Source organism: Somniosus microcephalus, chromosome 10, assembly GCF_052327205.1.
Source record: "Somniosus microcephalus isolate GS21.2 chromosome 10, FLI_Smic_1.0, whole genome shotgun sequence".
NCBI lineage: Eukaryota > Metazoa > Chordata > Chondrichthyes > Squaliformes > Somniosidae > Somniosus > Somniosus microcephalus.
In genome coordinates this window covers 197717701-197725891 of record NC_140996.1, presented here as the reverse complement: position 1 = coordinate 197725891, position 8191 = coordinate 197717701, and the positions used below count along the sequence as shown (strand labels likewise).

Genomic DNA, 8191 nt, shown 5'->3' with positions numbered 1-8191 from the left:
TGAATGCAATAGAACATAATTGTTTTTTTCTTTCCATTAAAAAGTATCCCTGGTGCAGTTTTAATAATACAGCTGAAATGGGTTTATCACCAAAAGTAAGCATTTTTAATAAGGGTGTTCAGTCCTCCACCTGTGAGTAACCTGATTTAAAATCACCAAAAATGACTTAAAAACTATACTGAACCATTTAATAGTTTCATTGGTGTACACTAGTCAGTTTCTTAGTAAATTAAGTATTTTTTCATATGCAAAATCTTTTAAAACGTCCCAATTAGTGCCTCTGTGCCAAAGAAAATGAACGCAATTTGAAGAGCCTTCCCAAACTGGTGGAATCCACAATTGCGACCTGGGGGCGCAGCCAGTTTTGTGATTCGGCAGAATTGATTCTTGAACCAGCGTAAAAGATCGCAGAAAACACGAACATAAGTGGTTCTGGGCGTAACTCACTTACGTTTAAAATTTCCCAATCTTTTGCACTGGTTTGGCTGATATAACAAGTGGAAACTCAACCCCATTATCTTCACTAGCTTTTTTAAAAAAGAAATTGTGAATGGTAATAGTTTTGGGAGATTTTTTTCACCTTTCATTTTAGAGTCCCTGTATGAGCATCAAGCACCCCTATATCAAGCATAAGCATAGTCCAATGCAGCGTAAAGCTCCCTTTACCATGATCCAACCCTATGCCTCACCCCAACTTCAGAAGAATACATTTTTTTTTAAGGAGTCGTTAGCTCTTTTTATTAATGACGATTCTAGTGTACAAGTTTGAGGAGTGAAATTAAATACAGCACAACAATAAGAATCTCTATTACAAGCACACAGGTAGAAATGATCCACAGAAAACTGGTACTGTACAGTAAGTAGAGTCTGAGAAAATCATCCTAAGGTGATTGATCTTTGACAAACTTTCCATGCAGAAGATATGGAAACTGGAAATCATTCTGGCAGTTAGCATGGGCCATTCCTATACCCATGCCTGCACCAAACGTAATAGACCATACACGCTGCTTAAAAACGACGACAGAAAATACAACTCCGAAGCCAAGGCCAACACTTCACCACCGTGTCCAGCAAGCACCGCTCCACCTTCCTCTTACTGCACCAGTGTGGTTTCTTTCATCTCTCACACCAGCTCCTCTGAGTGAGCTGGTGAATTAATACAAATTGGAGGCTGATTGTACTGTAGGCCCATGCTTACTTTAGAATTGGTTTGAAATTTCCCTATTACATTTCACATAGGACCCGTACAGGTAGAAGAGACTTTCATCCCATCAATTTGGGTTGGATTTAAATCCAGAGGTGAAAGAACAGTGTCTAACCCACTGCATCACACGGTCTCCAAACCCAGTTATAATTTTGGGCCCTAGTACAAACTAGGCCAGTTTGTCCCTTCACTATTTTTGTCATCTTTGTTTTCATTTTAGGTTTGGATTTTATTTTGGTGGCTACTTGTACGACATGTGCAGAAAACCGTCACCATGCTTGAGTCTTCAAACCAAATGAATTTCACACAGGTAGAGCTTGTGTTTACCTGATATGGAGTGCACACTCTCTCCCAGAAGGGACACACTCCAAGTCCAGAGTGCTTAAGTACAGGCTAGTAAAAGCCAAGGCTTAGGAGCCACCAAGTGGCCACATGGGTACTGCTGAAGTTTAGATAGCTAACCCTGTCTTGTTTTGCACACTTTGTACAAAAATAATAAATTGCAAGACAACGGAGTATTACAGTTTAAACTCTTTTAATGAAGCATCAGGTCTGTGAACTCAAACATACATACAGCACCGTGTAGACAAGCTGGAGTCAGGACCCCTGGGTCTTCTAAACAATAGCAGTCCTTACAGATGCTTGCAGGCCAATGACAACTCAGCATGTGATCACGTGTGAATATAATAGGTATTCCTTACAGGTGCCTGCGGGCCAATGATAAATCAATATGCAAATATTACATCCCCTTTCTTTTAAAAGAAAAATGTTGTGCATTACTTTTGAACCTTTCTTCTACATAATGTTCTCAGTAGCATCAACATATAAGTAAACTCAACATTTAACTAGCACTGAAAACATCTCAACGTTTCAATAATGATGTACAGTTTTTCTAGGGCAGCGATCCGCCTACACCCTTTGACAGATCACAAGTCAAGGATAACTCTAGGCTTGAGCTCTCGTCCCGACCTTGTGTGGTATGGAACTGATCCTCTCGTCGGAATGACGGTGTTGTTCCTTGGTGTTCAGGAGGTGCCTGCGATTGCGGTGGTACACCTGTCCTTCTGGGGTGCGGACGTGATAAGATCGCTCAGTGTCAGCTGGCTGGATGACGACTGCTGGCTTCCAGTAGTCATGCTCCTGGATTCTGACGGATTCTCCATTGTGCAGCGGCGGCAGTAGTCTAGCTGACCTGTCATAGTATCTCTTTTGGTGTTGCTGTCTCTGTACACGTTTTGCATGCACTTGCTTGCAGCTGACGACCTGCCAGGGCCGGTCTGGGATACGGTGAGGTATCATGGGCTCTTTGACATTTGATGGGCGGCGTTCTAGACAAATGGAACATTTTCCGACAATGTCCTCAATGTGTTTGCACATTCCGGGCCAAAACATAATGTCACATGCTCTTTGTTTGCATTTTTCCATGCCCATATGTCCAGCATGAATTTTTGTCAACATCTCTTCTCTGAGACTGGTAGGAATGATGATTTTCTCCCCTTTGAAGACGATTCTGTTGACTTGTGACAGTTCGTCTCTGTGGTTCCAGAATTCAGATATGCTCTGAGGGCATTTCCTCCTTTCCTCAGGCCATCCTTCATGTATGGCTTTGCTCAGCAGTGAGTTGTGCATCTTTCTCTGTTTCTGCTCGGATCTCCTTCAGTTTTGAGTCACTCACAGGTAAGCTGTTGTACACAATGTGCACCTGCACATCCATGCCTTCACTGAGGCTGCTGTCCTGGTAGCTAAGAGACTTTCTGGAGAGCATGTCTGCGACAGGAATGTCTTTGCCTGGATGGTGAATGATTGTGAAGTCGTACTTCTGTAGTTGAAGGATCATTTTCTGTAGCCTTGGTGGGGCTGCGGCTAGTGGTTTCCTCATGATTGACTCGAGGGGCTTGTGGTCGGATTCCACAATGACTTGTTGGCCATAGACGTACTGCTGGAAACGCTTACATCCAAACTGAATTGCATACAGCTCTTTCTCGATTTGAGCATAGTTGATTTCACTGTCTGTGAGAGATCTGGAAGCGTAGCCGATGGGCTTTCCTTCTTGCAGTAATACTGCGCCTAGTCCGTACTTTGACGCGTCCACTTGTAGTCTGAGCTCTTTGTTGGGGTCGAAGTAGGCAAGAACTGGTCCTGGTTCTCTGGTGATTAGGTCTTTCATTTTCTGAAATGCTGTGTCATGTTGTTTGTCCCATAGGAACTCATTGGATTGTTTGAGCAACTGACGCATGGGTGCGTTGATTTTGGAGAGGCTCGGGGCAAACTTGGCTAAGTAGTTAACCATGCCTCGTACTGTCTCTAGCTCTGCGTGTTCTTCGGCGGCTCCATCTTCTTGATGGCGGAGATTTTCTCTGGATCCGGCTTAATGCCATCAGTTGAGAGGCGATGCCCGAAATAACTGATCTCGGTGGATCCGATTATGCTTTTCTCGGGGTTGAGCCGGATACCTTTCTCCCGTGATCTTTGTAGCATCGCACGGAGGTTCCTGTCATGTTCCTCTCTATTCCTGCCATAGATGAGGATGTCGTCTACGATTGCAACTACTCCGTCGAGGCCTTCATAGGTTTCGTCGATCTTCCGCTGGAATTCATCCTGAGCTGAGATAAGACCAAATGGTAAACGCAGAAATCGGTAGCGTCCAAATGGTGTGTTGAACGTTGTTAGCTTAGATGACTCTTCCGTGAGCTTGATAGTCCAGTATCCTGATCGTGCGTCCATTACACTGAAGTAATGTGCTCCCACTAGCTTGGGTGTGATGTCATCTAGCGTTGGTAGCGGGTAGTGAGGGCGTTTGATAGCCTTGTTCAAATCTCTGGGGTCGAGACAGACTCTGAGCTTGCCTGTACGTGGTTTCTCAACCACTACTAACGCGTTGACCCACTCTGTCGGTTCTGTTTCCTGGACGATGATTTCTGTATTCTCCATGCTCTGCAGCTCCTCCTTCAGGCAACTACGTAGAGCAAGGGGTATCCTTCTTGGTGGGCAAACCACAGGGGTTGCTGCTGGGTCAAGGTGAATAGTGCATTCACCTGGGAATAGTCCAATTCCTTTGAAAACATCAGCAAACTCCTCCATGACTGTCTGCTTCTCAACTGGTGCTGTCAATGATAGCACTAGCTTGACGAGGTCCATGTCTAAACATGCCTTTAGACCTAGCACTGGAGGTGCTTGAGTGTCAACAATGTAAAAGTTCACCATCATGTCGCTTTCTTTGTACTTGCATTTCATCACGCATGTGCCTTTTACAATGAGCTGCTCACCCCCATAGCCGGTCAGTCTGCATGAGGTGGGCTGTAGCTCACACTCATCCTTCAAGCTGTGATACTCACTCAGAGGAATTACATTAACCTGAGATCCAGTGTCTAGTTTAAACTTAAGCTCTTTGCCCTGTTTTCCAATCTCAATATCGGCAAAAGCTTGCTCAGTCTCTGAAATCTGTTTTTTCTGTGACACAGAATCAATAAACAGTTCCTCTGCATTTGGCTCTCTATCTGGCATTTGGCTGTCACTCACTGTGTGTACTGCTTTTCCGAAAACAGTCTTGCAAACTTTAGCAAAGTGGTTCCGTTTACCACATTTAGTACATTGCCTTCCTTTGGCAGGGCAGTACTCCTTTTCTCCATGCCAGTTGTTTCCACAATATCCACAGTTTTTGAAGCATTTTATGTCTGTGTCGCCCATTTTTAGAACTCTCACTGTTCTTTCTGTTCTGAAACACGCTCTCTGGGCGGTGTTCTTTGGTGTGTGTCTATTAACTGCGTGCACTGTCTGTTCACACGAGCTGTTCGTGGCGCCGGTTATGGTTTTCAACTGTGCTTAGGCTATCTCGTGTGATCTAGCTATGTCCATAGCTTTGTCCAGCGTTAGCCCGAACCCAACATTCAAAAGTTTTTCTCTCACTTTAGCTGAATGTATTCCAAACACGATGCAGTCTCCTACCATCTCATCTTTATCGGCATATTCACAGTCTTTTACCAGTAGTTTTAACTCAGTCACGAACTGTTCAAGCGACTCACTAGCTCCTTGTACTTTCTCCTGAAACTTGTACCTAGCGAATATCGTATTTGTCTTGGGCATCACATATGCTTCAAAACGGTCAAAATAACTTTTCAGTACCTTTGCTTCATCTGCGGTGAGAGACCATGTGTTAAAAATGTCTCTCCCTTTTTCTTCGATCCACAGGAGTAGGTAGCTGCATTTTTCTTCCTCCCCTTTTCTTTTCAACAGACCCGAGAACATTAATTCCACGTGTTGCTTGAACTTGCTCCATTCTCTAGGTAAGTTCAAAGATTCCCAATTCATTTGAGGTAAGGGAGCTCCAACGACGTCCATTTCAAATCCCTGTTCTGACACCATGTCTTGTTTTGCACACTTTGTACAAAAATAATAAATTGCAGGACAATGGAGTATTACAGTTTAAACTCTTTTAATGAAGCATCAGGTCTATGAACTCAAACATACATACAGCACCGTGTGGACAAGCTGGAGTCAGGACCCCTGGGTCTTCTAAACAATAGCAGTCCTTACAGATGCCTGCAGGCCAATGACAACTCAGCATGTGATCACGTGAATATAATAGGTATTCCTTACAGGTGCCTGCGGGCCAATGATAAATCAATATGCAAATGTTACAAACCCCTCGCAACCTACAGGCAGAGAACACTGATTAGCTTCCCATTTGTCCAATCAGGCCAATTTTAAGATTGCGCCCTCTTGTTCTGGATTCTCCCACCAGAGGTAATAGTTTAGCTGTATTTACCCTATCGAATCCCTTTATCATTTTAAACACTTTTATTAGATCCCTCCTCAACTTTCTAAACTCAAGGGAATACAAACCAACATTATGCAACATATCCTCATATATTAACTCTTTAAGCCTAGGACTCATTCTAGTGAATCTACGCTGTATGCCCTCCAAGGCCAATATATATGTCCTGAGGTGCGGTGCCCAAAACTGAATGCAGATGGGGTCTGACCAAGGCCTTTTTGATTATTTTTTGTACCTGTGCACTAACTTTTAATGATTTCTGTACCTGGACACCTAAATCTCTTCGCTTCTCCACAGTTCCCAGTCTACTATTAAGAAAATATTTTGATTTGTCTTTCTTGGATCCAAAGTGGATGACTACATTGAACTCCGTCTGCCTTAGTTTTGCCCACTCACTTGGTCTATGTCCCTTTGTACTTTCCTGCACCCATCTACACAACTTACTGTACATCCTAACTTAATGTCATCTACAAACTTGGATATAGAACTTTCTATTCCTTCATCGAAGTCCTTAATACATATAGCGAAAAGCTGAGGCCCCAGAATGCCAGCTGTCATATCCCGTCAATCAGAGAATGCTCCTTTTATCTCTACTTTCTATCTCTTCCCTCCCAACCAATTACAACTCATGTTACAGGGTTACCTCCAATTCCGTGCACTCATTTTTGCTAATAATCTCTTGTGTGGAACCTTCTCAAATGCCTTCTGGAAGTCCATATAGACAACATCCATAGACACTTCCCTATCCCCCTAACCCTCCCACCCTTCTTAAATAATGGAGTGATATTTGCAATTTTCCAATCCAAAGGCACAATTTTCAAATCTGGAGCGCTTTGGAAAATTATGATGAATGCACCTGCAATTTCCTCACCTATTTCTTTTAATGCTCTGGGATGAAAACCATCAGGTCCTGGAAATTTATCGATCTTAACTCCCATTATTTTTGCCATTACCATATTTTTACTTAAATTAAATTCACTAAGTTCTTCCCCATGACTTATTTTTAGGTTCCCTTATACCACTGATATTTTGCCCTCTTTCTCCACTGAAAATGGATGCTAAGTACTTGTCTAACAAGTCAGCTATTTCCTTATTGTCGATTACAGTCTCATCTGCACCTGTCTTTAATGGGCCCGTATTTCCCCTTTACTTTTGCTGGTACAATGGTAGCTTTATGAAATAAGTTGGAAGCGGAGAAGAAAATTGTCACATGACCAGGTTTCTGGTACCAAATTCTGAGAACAGCAATTACTCCACCCTGAGTTCATGTGAAATGATTAGGTCTGGAATAATAAGAGTATCATTTCAGAAATGCTTTCTCCTTCTGAAATTATTACATTCAGTGCTACGAACGATTGCAATTAGTTCACATAAACACAATCATTATCAAAGAGTTTGGTAGATATTTGGCTGCAGCATTATGGTTATCATTAACACAACCAACAACAGCTCCTTTCAAATGCCTAATAGGTAAAGCACCGTAATATGAATATGTTTAGTAGCTACAATATTCACAAGCAAAGGGCTGCTAGCTTCAATTCCTGCTACAAATTAAATATTTAAATTTAACTATCTCCAGTGGGTGAGTTTCTCCAGTTCTTACTTGAGATCTTTGAGATTTGAAGAACAAGGGAATATCACTTACATTGCTTTCATCGATTGTTTCAAGACAGTTAACCTAGTGCCTCAATGAAGCTGGAAGTTATTAGAGTACAAGACCAAATCTGGGTGTGTACTGCTGCTCTAAGTTCTGTGTTAGGGTAGACAAGAGACTGAATCTATTTTACATAGAATTTACAGCACAGAAACAGGCCATCTGGCCCAACCAGCCTATGTTTATGCTCCACACGAGCCTCCTCCTACTCTATTTACTTTCTCACCCTATTAACATATACGTCTATTTCTTTCTCCCTCATGTAGTTATCTAGCTTCACCTCAACCATTCCATGTGGTAGCAAGTTCCACATTCTCACCATTCTCTGAATAAAGAAGTTTCTCTGGAGAAGATTGGACCAATCTGTCCACTGTTGCCTCTTGTATTCACTGTCTTGATCAATGATGTGATGAATGACACCATATGCAATGGCATCTCAGTGTCTAATCTCAAAATATTGCAGCACTCCTTTTAGCAGCTGATGTTGGGTTGCTGATAGAATCACCCGGGGATCTAGTGTACTCTACTCACCACTTTTAACAATGGAGTAATTGATGGG

The 8191-nt window shown here is 42.6% G+C and overlaps 1 pseudogene; it reads right to left on the bottom strand.

The window, feature by feature from the left end:
- Window positions 1-644: 644 nt before the first annotated feature.
- LOC147111977 (MICOS complex subunit Mic10 pseudogene) lies at window positions 645-6536 on the bottom strand (annotated as a pseudogene).
- Between the last annotated feature and the right edge of the window lie 1655 nt (window positions 6537-8191).